Source organism: Lemur catta, chromosome 9 (assembly GCF_020740605.2).
Source record: "Lemur catta isolate mLemCat1 chromosome 9, mLemCat1.pri, whole genome shotgun sequence".
NCBI lineage: Eukaryota > Metazoa > Chordata > Mammalia > Primates > Lemuridae > Lemur > Lemur catta.
Genome location: NC_059136.1, coordinates 25978668 through 25996786, shown reverse-complemented (window position 1 = coordinate 25996786; position 18119 = coordinate 25978668). Strand labels below are relative to the sequence as shown.

Genomic DNA, 18119 nt, shown 5'->3' with positions numbered 1-18119 from the left:
TGTGTTTCCAACTCACCTGCTGCTGGATCTTGCACTTAAAAGTGAAAAGGAGGTCATTTACTACTTTGTCACACATTTGACACGGTATTTTGTTGACTGCCTCAGTATGACTGGTTTCCTCTGCCATCCTGTGTATTTTGTTCTGTGCCTTGAAAACCACTACTCTGGAAAGGACGTCTCACAAGCTCCACCAGGCTGGTGTGGCAGTTCAAGACCTAATGTATAAGAACCGCCTGCTCACAGGGGACAGAGTGGCCTCATCCCTAAACACAGAAGACGGTGTCTTGGCTCCCAAAAATGTCACCAGTCTCCTGTGGTTGCTGTTGTTGTGTTGTGGGAGGGGCCGGGTCTGCCCCCTGGGCCGTGTCTCCCATGGCCTGGCAGCCAAGACAGGAGCAGCTCTGACGACAGGATTGCGCCTAGCGGGGGCTCTCCTGTCTCCATGGCTGCGCTGATGTGCGCCGAGCTCACGATTTTACTGGCTGCCATGACAACCAGGCTCTCACATGGGCTGCCTGGGCACGAGGGGCTGGGAGCTGGGAATCGACGCAGCGTCCTGCCGGGGCCTGACAGCAGCGCTGCTGACATCAGGCCGCGCGTGCCTGGGGCCACACCAGCACGGCAGGCTGGGAACTGGGCTTGGGCGCTCTGGGACAGTGGCTCTGCCGACACCACTGAGGGAAGAAACAAGCCAGCGCCTGGCATGGAAAGCAAGCTCTTCTGGGACAAGCAAGCAGACAAGCTCGAAAAATTGTCTAGAGATTACGTCTCTGCTATTTTCTACAGACTTGTGCATATAAAATTGATTTTCAAACAAACTGCTTAACACAGGTTAGGTTGGGGACACAGATCTTGAACCTAAGGGGGAGATGACAACCTCTGCAACCTGGTCCCCACCCCCACACACCCAAGCTTTTACTGAGAGCCTACTGTGTAACAAGCACACATGCAAATGTCACCAGTGTATATCCCCCCAGGCCAAGGAAAATGTCCTCGACCAGAGATGACATGTAATGAATCACAGGATTTGGAGCAGGAAGTCACCTTGGGAACTGAGGACAGGGAAAGAGTAACTCAGCTGTCCCTCTGGCCTGCTGAGTCACCGACTGTGAGCCCAGCCCTATGCAGGTGCTGGGGATACAATGCCCAGGAGACTGGTCTGGGGGCTAAATCTGGGGGAGGGACACGTACACTGAGACTTCCGAGAGAGGCCGGTGCCCAGCAGTGGGGTTCCTGCCTCCCGCCCCCACACACACGCATTCCTTCCGTGACATCTGAGTTATGCGACCTTTAAAAAACAAAAAGACCTGCATGACTGTGCACTCCTAGGTGACTTAAATGTTCCTTAAGAAAAATCTAAACCACACAGCCCGTGAAGTAAATGAACAGCTCAGCTCATAAATTAAGCAGCCTTGGCCACCAGCCAGAAAACCACGAGGCCTGGGGTCTGTATCACAGTGCTGTCCAGCCACCACCTGAGCTTGTGCCGTGGCTCTGTGGAGAGGCTGGAGCACGGGCTCTCTTCTAGGAAGCTGCCCAGCCCTCGGCACCCGTGCCTCAGGGGACACGAAGCCTGAGAGATTTGCTACCCAAACGGCATGCAAAGCTCTTTTCAGAACATCATTACTCAAAGCATGCGTACCCTGTTTTCCTTCTAGAACTCTGTTTTTATTGTGTGGGGCAAAAGCTAGAAATTATGAAGGCCAAAGAAAGTGATAAAAATAGCTCAGGGCTGTGGAGCCGGTGGGCTTGGACATGGTCTCCTCCAAGCTCAAACGAAGGCTTCTCGGCTGAGCGACGGACGCGTCCGGGTGCCGTGGCCAGGTGCTGTCGGAGCAGTGCGACCACCTGGATGTGAGCTGTTCGCTATGAGGTATGGAGCAGGACAGGTTGATGGCTCATCAGAGCACAGACCAGAAAGCAGATGCTCAAACTGGTACCCTCCTGCTAAAACCAGGGTGCGCGGTGGACAATTCACCTGCTGTCTACACAGGCGAGCCTCGGTGATGATGGCCACCCAGGTTGACTGAACTAGATTAAACACAGTCACAGCAGCCTCCCTGGTGAAATGAATGAAGGCATTCTCAGAATGAGCCCTAAGAATGCAGACAGGAACATCTGCTTCTGTCAGCTGGAGACAAAACAACTACACACTCTGCAGAGCTGTAGTGTCAGACCCGGGCAACCCACCAGCCAACTAGGAACAAAGACAACAAAACCAAACCCAGCCTGCTTCCACAGGGAGGTGGATTTGAGTCTGGCCGATTGCCAAGACGCAGGACCGTTCGCTCTTGCGGTCCGCCCAAGCATCATGGCCAAGTGGAGCCCAGCTGGGAGCTGGGTCTGCACCTAGACACCTTCACCTGCCCACTCTGGCTCCCAGACCTTGGTGAACTCTGCTTGAAGTGAGCTCTGAAGGTCCCTAGGTTTTCAGGGACACAAAGTAAAATGTGACAGGACGGTGAGGAAAAGGACCCCCTGTCCTTTGGGGCCTCAGGTCCCAGGCCTAGAGGATCCCTCAGAACATGGGAGAGAGTGGAGGACAGGCAGATAGATGCTCCATGGTGGACAGGAGTCAACAGACACCTCACTGGCCATGTTTGCAAAGGCTGCTTCGGCCGCCAGCCAGAGCACAGAACATCCCAGAAAGTGCGACCCACCAGTATTTAGCGGAAATTGTATCACGGTGATCTTTTTAACCAGGGGCATCTGTGCCCCGGCATCAGCTGATTACACTAAGGTGTTTAAACGTGGTAAGAAACGGCCCCAAGTGTGCTTGGCTCAGAGAACACGGTACGCGAAAGCCACTGTCAGCCTGAGCCCTGGTCCTTTGTTCCCTGGGGACAGACTCTGCTGCAGCCTGAGGACCTGGTGAGTTCCAGCATAGGAAACCACCCCTACCCTTTCTCCTGTGAGAGGGGACACAGGACCCACCCTACACCACAGCCACGCCGCATCTACACCCTAAGAAGGAACTGGCACTTCCGCTCCCCACACCCTTGGGAAGGTTGGGTGGCGCCTCCCACTCAGAACAAAAGAGGAAAGGAGAGGCTGGAGGGAACCCTGGGCAGGCTCCCCGGCACGGGGGAGGACGGCCAACTGCCGAGACACACAGCTGCTCTTCGGAAACGTGTCATCTTCACACACAGGTCCTGGCTCCTGGAAGTCTCATTTCTGATCTTTGTGGGTAAAAATTCTCTGGGCATTTCCAATCTGCCTCAGCCTGGTTCTTGGTGATGCCAAAAGAGGGGGTCCTGGCGGGCAACCTGAACAGGGGAGCTGTTGCTCCCAAAGCAGGGGCTGCGGAGGTGCCAGGGCGAGGGCAGCGGCGAGCACACCCCGGGGAAGGCCCGGCACTGCCTGCCGGAGCCACACCAGCCGCCAGCCTCCCGAGTCAGGACTGGGGATGACGACTGAAATTACTCATTCAACTCTTCCGGTTTAATGAGTAATATTCTAAAAATATTTTAACCTTACTGTAGTGAGCAATACAGCGTGCATACAAAGAGTATATGACACATATATACAGTTTAGGATTAATTATAAAACAAACATCCAACTACCCTCCTACAGATGACTAACAATATTGTTCTTTATTTTCATGGCAAATTTAAAGAATTTCATCTACAATGGGGTTTTTAAGGGACTTTTGTGATTTAACTTGAAACTCCAACGATCATCATCTCTTTGAGAAATGGTCTCCAAAACCACCCCTGGGACCTACAAAAAACTTTGTTTTCCTGTAAATTTTGAATAAATTTTCCCTCACAAGTCAAAACCCTGCCCTCTGACCATCTGTCTTTACTCAACAATATCAGAAATACTATAATAAATACAAAGCAGAATTAAAGAAATACTGGTAAAATGTGAATTCCTCCCACAGAAACGTTCCCAAATCACCATAGCTGATAGGCACAGTCACCATTACTGCTGGATCTATTAAGGTAACCGCATTCTCTTCAAGCATTTCTCAAAAACCGTCGCCATGCAATGCAAGCACCTGACAAAAGCTCAGTGAAGACGTGAAAAACATCTCACACGCACGTCTCTCTCTCGCTTCTCTCCAGCCCTTACCGGTTTGACCGTGTATTTCTTTGGTAATTCTCTGATTAGTATCTGCCTCTCCCACTAGAATGTGAGCATCACAACAGCAGGGGTTGTATCTAGTTTTGTGCAACTGCTCACTGAATGAAGGAGTAGATGAATAAAAGAATATCTTAATGTCACACTGACTCTTAGTTAAAACACCTGTAGACCCAGTATGGTGGCTCACGTCTGTAATCCCAGCACCTTGGGAGGCCGAGGTGGGAGGATGGCTTGAGCACAGGAGTTTGAGGCTGCAGTGAGCTATGATGATGCCACTGCACTGCAGCCTGGGCAACAGAGTGAGACCCTGCTTCAAGAAAAAACAAACAGACAAAAGCCCACCTTACCGATTTATAACTCGATGCCAAGTGCTTTTAGGGTAAAATCATGAGGCATTCACATGAAGACTGTTTCAACTAAAGAAGCCAGCATTTATCAAGCATCTACTACACCGTAGAAATGAGATTTCAGACCGACACGTTCTCATCTACCTGCACACCCACCTTCTCGGACACAGGTGTTCACCGCACCGAGGAGGAGCTGGAGCTCCACAGGCTGGCGTGACCCTGCCCCAGGCACCTGGCCAGTGGAGCGCAGGGGCCAGGATCCTCATTTCCAGGTCTCCCTCCACCGACACCGTCCCCTGCACTGGCTGGCCTCCTCCCTCACAGGACTCCGCATGCATCTCTCGCATTTCAGTGAACAGTCCATTTCTCTAAAAAACCTCAGTCCTCCTTTTTTCACCTAAAACATGCAAGAATCTGACCTACCAATCACATGCATGCCCCCAAAATGTACATCTATTATTTATCAATAAAACTATATAAATTTAAAAAACAGAATCTGACCTGTCACCTTCACTCCCCATCTGTGCTAAATAACAAAGTTCAAAAAACTCCTTTGTGCTTTTATATAACTGATTCATTCTAGATACCCAGAATATTTCTCAATGCCTATGTAAAATGTTTCATTTCTGTTTTTGATACATGCATTCACATTTTAAGCTCCCGTAATAATTTAAGAAGTAATGGCCCTATTGCACTGGGCACAGTGTAAGTATCTTCACGCATCTCATTCAATTCTTAACATAGGTAAGGCAAATATGGTGCTCGCTTTACAGATGGAGAACAGAAATGTCCAGGAGTTAGCGGACAGGCAAAGCTAGGACTCAAATAGAGGCTTGTAGCTATCAGATCACATGAGCTTTGCCACCAGGCCAAGCTGCCTCAAATCCTTTTGAGAGAGCAGATATGCTTGAATCAAACAAAAGGAGACAGAGGAACTAACAGTACCTAACAGTCTAGCCTCCCCATGTTCACTTGGTTAGATCTGAGAGGCCATTAGGGGGGTCTGACATGCCAAGCCCTGTGCTAAAGCGTCGTAAGCACCACCCCATGGCAGGAGATTCCACTCACTCCACACTTTCCGAGCACCTCCTGGGTCCCCGTTCTCAGGGTGCTCAGCTTCAGAAGAGGGCAGGAAGAAAAACCATTGCAGTCTCCCTATGAATGGGAATGTACAACCAAGCCACCAGCAGAGTGCAGGCTGGACTATGGTGGCATTCTAATCAATGGTACAGGAAAGAAAAAAGTGTGTTTGAACAACTTTCTGAATATTCAAGGAGAAAAAACAGGGTGAGCTCTCTCTCACATCTTATCACAAAATAAATTCCAAATGGGTATGAACTGTAAATAGATAGTATTTTGAAACAAAAGCATTCACAGAAATATATATATTTTAATTTCTCTTTTCTTTAGAGACAGGGTCGCACTCTGTCTCCCAGGCTAGAGTGCAGTAGTGTCATCATAGCTCGTTGCAGCCTCCAACTCCTGGGCTCAAGTGATCCTCCTGCCTCAGCCTCCACAGTAGCTGGGACTACAGGTGTGTGCCACCATGCCCAGCTAATTTTTCTGTTCTTTGTAGAGATGGGGTCTTGCTATGTTGCTCAGATTGGTCTCAAACTCCTGGCCCTCAAACGAGCCACTGAGTCCAGCCAAAATATTTTAAAATTTAGTAACCTTTTATAATTTGGGGGAAGAAATGCTTTTGCTTAGAACCAAAAATCAGAGGCCACAAAAGAACAAACTTGACTACGTAGGATTTTTAAAAACTTCTCTAAAGGCATGACAAACTCAAAATTTTGTGATATCACAAATTCAGAAACCTAAAAAATATAAATATACACAGTTTATAAAAATTGATAAAGAGAAAATTTAAAACTCCAACAGGAAATGGGCAAAGGGGATGAATGGACAGTGCATAAGAAACACCAGTACCCAATAAACATATGAAAATGTTTTTAGCCTTTAATCAAAGAAATATAAATTAAAATATAAATAATATTTTGTCTAGCTAGCGCTGATAAGAGCAGGGACAATATGACTACTCCCGTCCATCCATGGTTTTTGGTTTGTTTTGAGACAGAGTCTCACACTGTCACCCTGGGTAGAGTATACTGGCGTCATCATAGCTCACAGTAGCCTCAAACTCCTAGACTCAAGCGATCCTCCTGTCTTGACCTCCCAGAGTGCTAGGATTACAGGCGTGAGCCACATCCATAATTTTAACAGAAGTATTTTAAAATTATGTGTCCTTTGGTGTAGCAACTCAACATCTAGGCATTTGTCCTATTGAGATACTCAGGCATCTAGACATGACAGCATGGAAGACTAAGAAGGACTGAAATGTCCATCCGTAGAAAACAGGTTAAATGAACTATGATGACAGTTGAGTGACATCATGCATCCACATTAATTACACAGAGAGAGGTCCATACATTGCTAAGTGGGAAAAAGTTTCAAAATGGTGTTTGATGCAATCCCATCTGTCTTATAATCTCTCTCTCTCTCTCTCTCTCTCTCTCTCACACACACACACACACACACACACACACACACACACACACACACACACACACGTGCCATATGAATAAGAACATGTATTGAAGGATTATAAAACAAAATTTTCACAGTGATTATCCGCAAGTGCTCGAGCAACAATTGGCCTTTCTACTCTTCTTTATACTTCTGTACTAAAGGTTTTATTTTATTTTTTTAAGAGACAGAGTCTCACTATGTTGCCCAGACTGGACTCAAACTTCTGAGTTCAAGGGATCCTCCCACCTCAGCCCCATGAGTAGCTGGGATGACAGGCAGGCACCACTGTGCATAGCTACTTCTGTTTTTAAGTAAGCATATTGTATATATCATTAAAAAATAACATTTATTTTTTAAAAGCCTACAAAGAAGAGTATGAACAAATTCTGGGAGAAGGACAAATGAATGCTTGATACAATACAGCACTCTATTTTTCTCTGACATTTTCCTACATTAAAGAAAATAAAAACTGAGTAAGCAAGCACACATAATCATTACACCATCAATAGACACCCAGAGAGGTTTAAAGACGTGCTCAATTCAAGGTCTGAGGCAGGCCTCTTTTTCCACTGTATGTTTCACGAATGAGCAAAGTGCGACTTGTACGTGAAGCGGCTTGTCCCTGGGAGCACAGATGCTGGGAGGCAGGAGGCGGAGCGGCAGCTGAGAAGTGCCCAGCACAGAGGCAGTGCCCATCGCCTGCCAGAGGCTCGGGGGCATCGTGACCTCTGCCTCACCCTGTGGCCACACAGTCCTGTCCTGGAGAACTCCCCTGGTGCCCGCCAGCCCCTGGGGACCTGCCCAGCCAGGGCGAAATGCAAACATGCATCCTTGCCCCAGCGCACATCACGCTCTTTTGCATCTTTGCTGGTGAACATGTTATTTGAAATAGAAGACTAAAGCCACAATTTGGGTTTTACGTCAGTTACAGGGAACTCATACTAGAATTCTATAAAAGGGGGGGGGGAACTCCGCAGAAGATCTGTTCCTTCACAGTATAACCATGTCCTGTGACGTCACCTGGGCAAGGCCCTGTGCCTCCGCTCTGCTGTCGACTCAGGCGGGGAGTCCCCCTCTCCCTCCCGCGCTCACAGGGCTGAATCATTTTCCAAGGTGGCAAGAAAACCACCTCATTTACATACACCTTTTCCAGCAAGCACAAGCTAGGAACTCCAATTCTGAGAGCTTCACTGCCTCTCCAGTGCCAGCGTGGGCGCTGGGGAAGTGTGATGTTCGCATCAATGCAGGGGGTGGCATCTGCAGTGATGGCATAAGAAGCCCCACGATTCAGCTAGAGCAGTGACCGCTGAGCCACAGCTGGCCACCCACCGGTCAGTGTTCTTTTATTCTGTAATGGCACATCCCACCTACTGAGGAAAGTACCATTCTGTAAACTGTCACTCCTGTTGTGTCGCCCACGCTCAAGCATGAACCAGGTGAGCTGGAAATGAATTTCTCATCATGAGCAGCAGTTTGACAAGCCTGGCTGCCCCTGCTTTCCCTAACTGCTTTCCTGGCAACAGCCACGACAGACACCAAAGGGCTGGGCCAGGGCCAACCTCACCTCCCTGCCTGAGGAAGGGCCCTTTCCAATGCCTGAGCTTCAAAGCTTAAATTGTGGCACTGGAATAAGAAGAAATTAGCATTCAGAAATCTCTAGCTAACTCAAGCCTGCTTAAACCTGATCTATCAGTATTAGCTTGTGAGGACTAATTTTAAGAGAAAGGGAATCAGGAAGAGAAAATGACATCGAAAATGAAAAACCACAATTTCAGCTCCATCCTACAGGGCTACTAACGCGCCTTAGCCTTTTGCCTGTCTTAAAAAGAATGTCTGTTTTTATCAGCTAGGCGGCAAAACCCATCAACATCTCCTGCTCATCTGCTACAACGCACAAGCCGTTACACTCAGCATCAATGTGCTGTGTCATCTGCTGCCTGGGACAACGGACAGGTGACCCCACCTGCCCTGAGCCTCACAGCAGACAGCCACCCTGACCCAGGTGGGGCCCAGCCCTGGGCTTCAGGGCACACCGTGTCCAGCCACCACTGAGCTCACTGTTCTAGGGGTTCTAACAGAGGATGGGAAGGAAATAAAGGACAAGACAAAACAGTGTGAGGGGCCAGGTGTTCCCAAAGCAGCTCGGCCACTGACGGCAGCAGGGCAGGTAGGAAATAGACCACCCCAGCTTCCACGACCCTTATGCTAAGACGCTTGGACCACAAGTGAGAGCATGGTCTCTGTGCTGGAGGACAACTACAAATGCTTTGGTCAGATGTTTTGAAACCACTGCAACAAAAAGAATTAGGCAAAAGCAGCAGGATTCATTCACCAGGATCCAGAAGTTTGGGTTCAACTACGTGAGCCCAGTGGTCTCCCACGACCCAGCCTCCCTGTGCATGTTCTTGCCTCTGCTCAGCAAGAGAAATGCAACAATACACCACGTTCTCCAAATTCACTTCTCCCTTCTTGCTGTTCCTGTTGTACTGTTCACACCTCTCATACTGGAGTCAGTTCTACTGTGTGTTTCAGTAGTTTGCGGGCAGAGAGTATTTCTTCCTGTTAGATCCCGAGCCCAGTGTGGACAGCCATGGCACCCATATCACCACTCTTGGCACCCCACACAAGGTCAAAATTGGCAGGTCGTCCATGCTCTGTAAGCACCCACTGAAACAGAATTACTGTTCAGCACCTGGGATCGTGGCCATAATCAGACCAGCATCTGAAAGAGATGCTTACTGAACATCTGCTATGTGGTGGTGCACTACATTCATTCTCTTAACTATTAATAGTATTAAGCATCCTATGACAAGGACTATCCCTGTATCCATTTTACAGATAAATTAAGTAACCAATATGGTCATAGTTAGAAAATAGGCACCCTGGAATTTAAGACCCAGTCTGCTGGGTTCTGTAAGCCCAACATCTTTGGTGACTACGAAGGCAGAAAGTCTGCCCAAGAGCAGCCGGAGTGGGAGGAAGGGTGGTAAGAGGGAGTGGGACTCCCCCTTGGATATCTGGAGCTACGGGGTCCTATGCTCAGGCTTGGGTTTTGAATTACACCACCTGTAGGGTCCAGGCAACCCCCTAAGTAACAAATTTAAGATGCACATAAAAGTGGCCCCCGAGGGAGTGTTCAAAGCCATTCCATTAAACTAGGTGGCTGCTATACAGACATTCATTTTATGATTTATATCTTTTTACCTGTCTGGAAATCAAGATCCTCTCATGATCTAAAAGACAAAAACAATAAACAAAATAGACAAAAGCCCCGAGCAACTTAGGATAGAGGGGTTCTTTGCCCTAACAAGAGGTATCTAAAGAAAACCTACTGCAACCTCATTCCCACTGGGGATGTACCAGGAATTCTTTTGAGATCAGAACTAAACAATGAACAATGATATCACCACTTCAACAGATCTCAGCAAAGGCAGTAAGAAAAAGAAATAACACAACTGGAGACAAAGGCACATGCGGATGACATAATTGCCAGGCTGAATCCATCCGCAGGTGCAGTGGCTCACGCCTGTAATCCCAGCACTCTGGGAGGCAGAGGCGGGAGGGATCGCTTGAGCTCAGGAGTTCCAAGACCAGCCTGAGCAAGAATGAGATTCCGTCTCTACTAAAAAATTAAATTAAAAAAAGGGAACATGAGACTGAATCCACAGGCACACTGTTAGAACTAAAAAGAACCCAACCAGTTGCTTAAATCCATCACATTCCTGGATGGGAGCAACCGCTAATTAGAAAAGTTAATTTAACCAAGATGCCATTTACAAAGAACAAACACTGCAAGGTACAGAAGAGGGACAAGTATAAAATCTACTTAAAAGCATTTCCTTTAATCAGTCCTGCCCTGGGCAGGAGCCTCTGCTGCCTGGCTTTGTGTTAACGTATGTTCTCTATCAGACCCTGCAACACACTGGTAAGTCAAGATCACCAGGGGTGGGGCTTAAGGAGCCAAAAATGTTCACTCATTCTGAAAAAAATTAAAGCAGATTCTGTGTGGTTTCATGTTAGCATTCTACGAGAAAGTGCAGTGTAACTCTGCTCATCACACTGCTCAGGTGAGCTGAAGTGTGGCTGAAAGCACTCACATGGGATCCGTCTTTCCTATACATTGTTAACAAAGAAAAATTGGTATTTGGTGACCACCTTGAACAACACAGACAATTATGTAACCCTGCTTCGCAAATTTGGTCCCAATTAATTTTTTTTTGAAAGGTAATACTGGGCAGTTTTAAAACAGCCCCACTGAGAGGGCGAGGTCTTTGACCCCTTCCCAGAACCCAAGCAGCTGGGACCAGCTTGGCAACGGGCAGGGAGAAAATAATGCTGTGGGCTTCTGGGGCTGGGTCACAAGGGCCATGCAGATTTCACCCTGTTCCTGGAAATGTTTGCTTTCAGGATGTTTCGTCAGGGAACCCAACAGCCATGCTGTGAGGAAGCCCAAGCCATGCAGAAAGGCCACCTGTAAGCACCGTAGCCAACAGTCCCTGCTGAGCCCACCCTTTGAGTCATCCCAGCCCAGGCACCAGGTATATGAGAAGCCTCCAGGTGACACCACCCCTAAGCCACTTCACCCCCCCATGGCTGAGGCATTATAGGGCAAACTAAGCTTCTCCACTGTGCTCTTTCTAAGTTTCTGACCCACAGTATCCACAAGCACAACAAAATAGTTGTTGTCTCACACCATTCACTTTGAAGGGATTTTTTACATAGCAATACATAACTGGAATACCAATTTTTTAAATAGTGCCAAACGAACCAGATCTTCTTGGCCAAAGTTATGTTCCCTACACGAGGCCCCTGATTCAGTACAGACTATTTACATGTCCAACTGTCACTCAGCCATCATGGTAAATAGAGCCATAAGTGTGCACCTTAGGAGAAAGGCACACGGAGCTGAGGAATGTTGGATGGGAAGTCCTTTGTCAATATTCCCAGTCATGGGAGTGAGAAAATGGTAGCAGATTTTAAAAGTTTAGTCTCAGGTTTCCAGTAGTACAGCCAGCCAGGTACTGGGAAGACATCTCCCTCTGCAAAGCAACTCTGGCCTGGGTGACACAGGTTTTTTGGTGCAATGCAGAGCCCACAGGAAGGGACATCTCTAAGAGCAAAAACAAAATGAAACAGAAAGTTGGCAAGCTCAGAGAAAGTGGGATCCCCTGGGATCAAGGACTGACATGATGCTGATCTGAACCCCAGCCTGCGGCCCACTGATTGGTCCCACGTTACCTTGGTGATGCCACCCTCCTGTGGTCCCTCAGTGTGAGCCAGCATCCCACACCATCCACTTACAGGCCCACCCTCCACAGGGACACCTTCTTCCCAAGCCTCCAGCACCCCCTCCTGCATCCTCCCCAGCTGGGAACTGGGTTTTAGTTTCAGAAGAAGTAAAAGCTGCTGAGATGGCTCCCACAGTCTCCCCAGCCCCACCCGCCTGGCCTTCTCACCTGCTGCTGCGGGTGAGCTGTGGGTGCCCAAGCCAGGGCCAGCTGCCACTGACAGGCCCCCACATGTGGACACTGCTACACCGTCGGCTCCTGGCTAAGGCCCCTCTCTATCAGATCATTCCCAACATAGACAAGCCTCGAGCCTCCATCTTACACAAGACAAGACAAAGAGAAAGATCTTAAAAGACACTAGAGAGAGGCCAGGCACGGGAGCTCTCACCTGTAATCCTAGCACTCTGGGAGGCAGAGGCAGGAGGATCACTTGAGCCCAGGAGTTTGAGGTTGTAGTGAGCTATGATGACACCACTATACTCTAGCCAGGGTAACAGAGTGAGACTGTCTCAAAAAAAACCCCAAAAAAACAGACACTAGAGAGAAAACAGATCAGCTACAAAACCACCACGACCAGAGAGCCCACTTTAACAGCAACCATGCACGCCCAGAACAGAGGAATGTTGTCGGAGAGCAAAGAGAAAACTCTCGGCCTATAAACCTATGCTATGAAAAACTACCTCTAAAGAATGAAGCTCAAGTAGACATTCTCAGAGCAATCACAGGTTAACCACCAACAGACACCCACTCAGTACAAAAGCAGTCTTCGAGTCCCACCTCCCGCCAGCTACCCCCAACCTGTTGCCTCCACTCATTCCTATCCATCTCTCTCAACACCCCCAGCCAGGCTGTCACTACCCCGTGTGAGGGAGACTGCTCTCGCAGCCTGTGCTCTCTCGGCCTGTTGGCTCTCAGTGTGGCCGGGCCTGGCTATTGCCCCACCCTGCCGAGTGCTTGCCTCCCCAGGCTGCCCCATCCAACTGCATCCACCCCGTGGGGCCTCGCCTGGCTTCCAAGGCTTGCTGGTCCAAACATCCGCTGGGACCTCCTGTCCCCCCCCATACCTCTCCCTGGCTGTCCAGGGCACACCGCTGACCGGCACGCCCAGACCTGCCTCCAAGACCCACGCTCTCCCTGGTGCCTCACTCTGCCTCTTCCTCCCCCTCTATTCCAGCAGCCATTCTGGAAAGAGTCATCTACACTGACTGGCTCCAAGTCTTATCCTCCCACTCTCCAGTCAAGCAGATCCTCCCTACTCTCTGAACCCATGAGACTGGGTCAAGACCCCGCAATTAACGCCCATCCAGGTGTTCCCATCTCAGTCACGAGGCCACTGCCCAGGCCAAGGTGTTATTCTTTTTTTTCTCACTTTTTGTCCCAATGATCCTGGATTAGAAATAGGCCAAAATATTGGTGCCATCCCTGATGCTCTACCATCATCTCACATCTGGCCCGTGACAATCTTATTGACCCTTCCTCTAAAACACCTTTGAAATGACCATCTGCACCATTAACACCCAGATCCAAGCCCCCATCTCTCCCCACCGGCATCACTCCACAGCTCCTACCAGGACCACTCTGTGTGTCCACACAGCAGCCAGAGACCAGTAAGGATGGCTGGGACACTCCTCTGCTCAAACCCCCTGTGGCATCCCATTGCCATCAGGGGGACAGCCACAGCCTCGCTGCTAACACCCCACCCAGCCCCTCTCACCTACTATGATCTTTGCCACCCACTAGACACAGAATGTCCAACCGGTGCCTGCCCCGGGGCCTCTGCATGTGCCATTTTCTCTGCTCACACTCTTTCCTCGGAAGTCCCTGTGGCTTGCTCACTCACTCACCTCCTTCAGGTCTTTGTTCAGATGTCACTTTCTTAGAGACCACTGCTGACTGTGCCATGTTACAAATGGCCTCTGACCACCCCACTCCCCCGTCCTGTTTTTCTGCACGGCACTTGCTGCCTGGCACACTACACATTTTGTCCTCCCTGCATGAGGCAAACCCAGGGAGGGCAGCGTAGTTTCTGTTCACAGGTACATCCCCAGCACTGAGCAGAATGCCCGGCAAACAGTAGGCCGATGAGCGTGGAGGACAGTGATGGATGACATCCAGACAGGTTCTAATCTTCTCTCCTCCCCATCCCCACGGTACCAGTCTGGCTGCCTCTTTTTCGACAGCAGTTGGGCACATGCCTGCCAGTCGTCCCTCAGTACCCGAGGGGACTAGTTCCAGGAGCCCTGAGGATATCAATTCCAGGGATGTTCAAGCCCCTGATATAAAGTGACACAGTATTTGCACATTACCTACACACATCCTCCTGTATGTTTTATGTCGCCTCCAGACTACTTATAATACTTAACATTAAATACAATATAAATACTTTACAGTAGATAGTTATACTGTATTTTTTAAATTTGTGATTTCTTTTTGTTGTTGTTTTATTAAGATACAGGGTCTTGCTCTGTCACCCAGGCTGTGGTGCAGTGGCACAATCATAGCTCACTGTAGCCCGAAACTCCTAGGCTCAAGTGATCCTCCTGCCTAAGCCTCACAAGTACCTAGGACTACAGGTACACGCCACCACACCCGGCTAATTTTTTGTAGAGATGGTGTCTCACTATGTTGCCCAGGCTGGTTTTGAACTCCCTCCTGACCTCAAGTGATCATCCCGCCCTGGTCTCCCAAAGTGCTGGGATTACAGGCATACACTGCACCCAGCCTGTATTGCTATTTTTTTTATTGCTTTTTTTCAAATGTTTTCAACCCACAGTTGGTTGAACCCAGGGTTGATGGAACTTGCAATCGTAGACGGCAGACTGTCCTGAGTCTGGTCATTAGGTGCATGGTGCCAGGTCAGGTGTGGGCCAGCCCTGCGGTCCCCAACCCCTAGGCGGAAGACTGTTACCAGTCCCTGGCCTGTTAGGAACCGGGCCGCACAGCAGGAGGTGAGCGGCAGGCACGTGCGCGAGCGAAGCTTCATCTGTATTTACAGCTGCTCCCCTTCACATGCATCCCTGCTCGAACTCTCCACTCTCACCCCAGTCTGTGGAAAAACTGTTTTCCACGAAAATGGTCCCTGCTGGGGATGCTGGGCCAGCCCAGATTCCTCCCTGCCCTTGGTCTTTCCTTTTAGATAGAGGTCTTTCCTTTTAGATAGAGGGTGCCATGAAACTCGAATCCCTGGATGGCTCCATGAGCAGACCCTCTAAGTCCCACACATCCCTGGAAATTTACGTGAAAGAAAAATAAGCTTCTACAAAGTTTGAATTCCTGGGCCATGATGCTTGGGTCTATTTGTTTTGAGAGCTCCACCTGCCCCCACTAACACATCCCTCCCTAGTAACTATGTTTTCTACAATGAACACAAGTCCTTTAAAAAAAAAAAAAAAGAGTAAAATAAATGTTAAAAATAAATATTATGAAGGAAAAATTGAGCCTCTGTTTATACTTTTTTTTTGGGGGGTGGGGGACAAGTAGCATAGCTTCTTGTTACACATCAAAATATCCACAGCTTGGATGTCTGGGAAAAAATGTCCTCTCCTCAGTGATATATTCAGAAATCCAGCATTTCAACCCAGCATATTTTTAGTTATAAGAATACTCCCGAGTATTACCCATTGGTGTCAAAAAAAAAAAAGAAAGAAAGAAAAGAAAAAATACTCCCACAGTTATCTTAAGTTACAATCACTATATACACTGTGAAAAGAAATATTGTTTTAATGTTAGTAAGGTAGGCAAATGATTGAACGGCAAACTGTACATTACGGTGCTATTAGAAAACCATGATGTGGGTACAAATACACACCTAGGTAGAAGAAATAAGACTCGATGTTCTATAGATAGGTAAGGTGACTAGTTAACACTAATCGACTGCACATTTCAAAACAACTAGAAGAGAATGATCCAAATGTTCCTAACATAAAGTAAGCATCTAAAATTATCCCAATCACTCTGCTTTGATTATATGAATAATAAATTATCACATATACCCTGAAAAGATGGACATCTAATATGTATCAATTTTTAAAATTAATTTCTTAAAAAAACATGATGTTCCAGAAGAAAAAAAAGAACATTCCTTAAAAGAAAAATCTGAAAAGACAAAGTAAAATAAGCTTTAGCTTCAGGTTAAGTAAAATTTCCCTGCAGGCTTTGGCAAGGCCTATGCAGCCAGTACCTAGGGCTCAATCCAGTTGATGCAAATCCCACTTTAATTTCTGGCACTTGGAACAAATACAGCTCCCTGGGGGGATACTTAAAAGCAAATTTAACAAATGACAGAAATCAGAAAATTTCCCCAATTTGTCCAACCAGATATTTGAAATGTCATTTCTAAATACTGGCATCCTGGAGAGGTACAATTTTTTTCTAGTCAGAATAATTAATTAGGAGTAAACTGTTCAAGAATCAAGCAGATAAAATCCCCAGGACTGCTTGGCTTCTTTAATCAATTCTTTCCTGGAGAGACACAGACTCACAGTTCAAAACAAATCGACATTGTATTGTGTCCCTCAGAAGCCTGGAGAAAGTCAGGCTCACACATGGTTTGGATTCTGGACTGTGCCAGACGTGGAGCCCACCTGCCACCTTTTAGATGACATAATTACAGATCTCCATGCAGGCTGGGCTCCATCCAGCAGCCAAGACCTCACTGATTTGCTACGTGTGAGGTGGGCCCTCAGCTGCCTACCTGAACCTCAAACAGCAGGCTGGGGCACAGGCTGTGCCGTCTCCTAAGGCCCTGACAACAGCGTCCAGACTGGAGATGGTCTTATGCACCCTGGTGACCTGTTTAGCATAAGGTGGAACCCCAAATGTCATCTGGCGGTCAATCAACCAAAAACGCACACCTCAAGGTGAAGTACACCAGGCCTCCCAGCACAACGCTGACTGAGTCTTTGGAAGGCTGGGTTGATAAATATCCAGGACTGTTTTGTTTTTCTCTTTCATATTAAAATTCACATAAAATTTACCATTGTGACCATTTTAAAGCATATAGTATAGGGCTTTTAGTATGTTCACAATGTTGTGCAACCGTCACCACTATGATTCCAGAGCATTCCGTCACCCTAAAAGAAAGCTCATACCCACTAAGCAAGTCACTCCCCAGCCCCTCCTGCCCCAGCCCCTGGCAATCACTCATCTGCCCTCTGTCTCTGTGGAGCTGCCTGTTCTGGACGTTTCCTACAAGTGGAATCACACATGTGGCCTTCCGTGGCTGCCTCCTTAGCCATGATGTTTTCGAGGTCACCTATGTCGCAGTTGGTGTCAGTGCTTCACTAGGGCCAGATTTAACAGACTCCCTCAGGACCAGCTCATGCCTCCACCACCACACCACTTGGTGGACTGGGCTGACAGCCTGCCTGCGTCCTTGACCTACACCCTGTGACTGTGGCCCCTTCCACAGACTCAGGCTCAGCCCAGAGACCTGTCCGGCCAATGGCACATGAGCCAATGTTCCATGTCCACCAGGGGCTGGCCCGTGTGCCCACCTGCTTCTGCTCACCCTGCCAGGACCCCTGCCTGCCAGGATATGAGCCACCATTCCCCACAAACGGAGGAGCAGTGCTGTGGCAGCCCCCTAGTCATCAGGCACATGAGAGGACCTAGCCAAGGTGGCCAGTGGCTGGTGATCCAGGGGGTTGCCAGACCCAGCAGACCCAGAGCCTCAGGTGAAGGAGGAAATGCTGTTTTAAGCCACAAAGGTGTGAGGAGCAATAGGGAAATGACACAATGGAAAACTCTCAAACTCGTCTGAGTGACCAACACGCTCTACGCTATCAGAAAAGTTAAAAGCAAACGTGGTCTTTGCTCGGCAGGAATGTCCATCCAGCTGACAGTTAACTTTCAAGAGCCTGAAAATTAC

General features: G+C 48.3%; 1 protein-coding gene across 3 annotated transcripts in view; it reads right to left on the bottom strand.

Moving 5' to 3' along the window:
• AGO2 (argonaute RISC catalytic component 2) overlaps window positions 1–18119 on the bottom strand; it is a 113451-nt gene that overhangs the window by 69175 nt on the left and 26157 nt on the right. The window contains exon 1 of one of the 3 annotated variants that reach the window (XM_045560806.1): window positions 13819–13881. The exons of the other annotated variants lie outside the window; for them this stretch is intronic. The gene's annotated coding sequence lies outside the window, so the exon portion shown is untranslated. Of the gene's footprint in view, window positions 1–13818; window positions 13882–18119 lie in introns of those variants that run through there. 3 annotated transcript variants of the gene reach the window in all.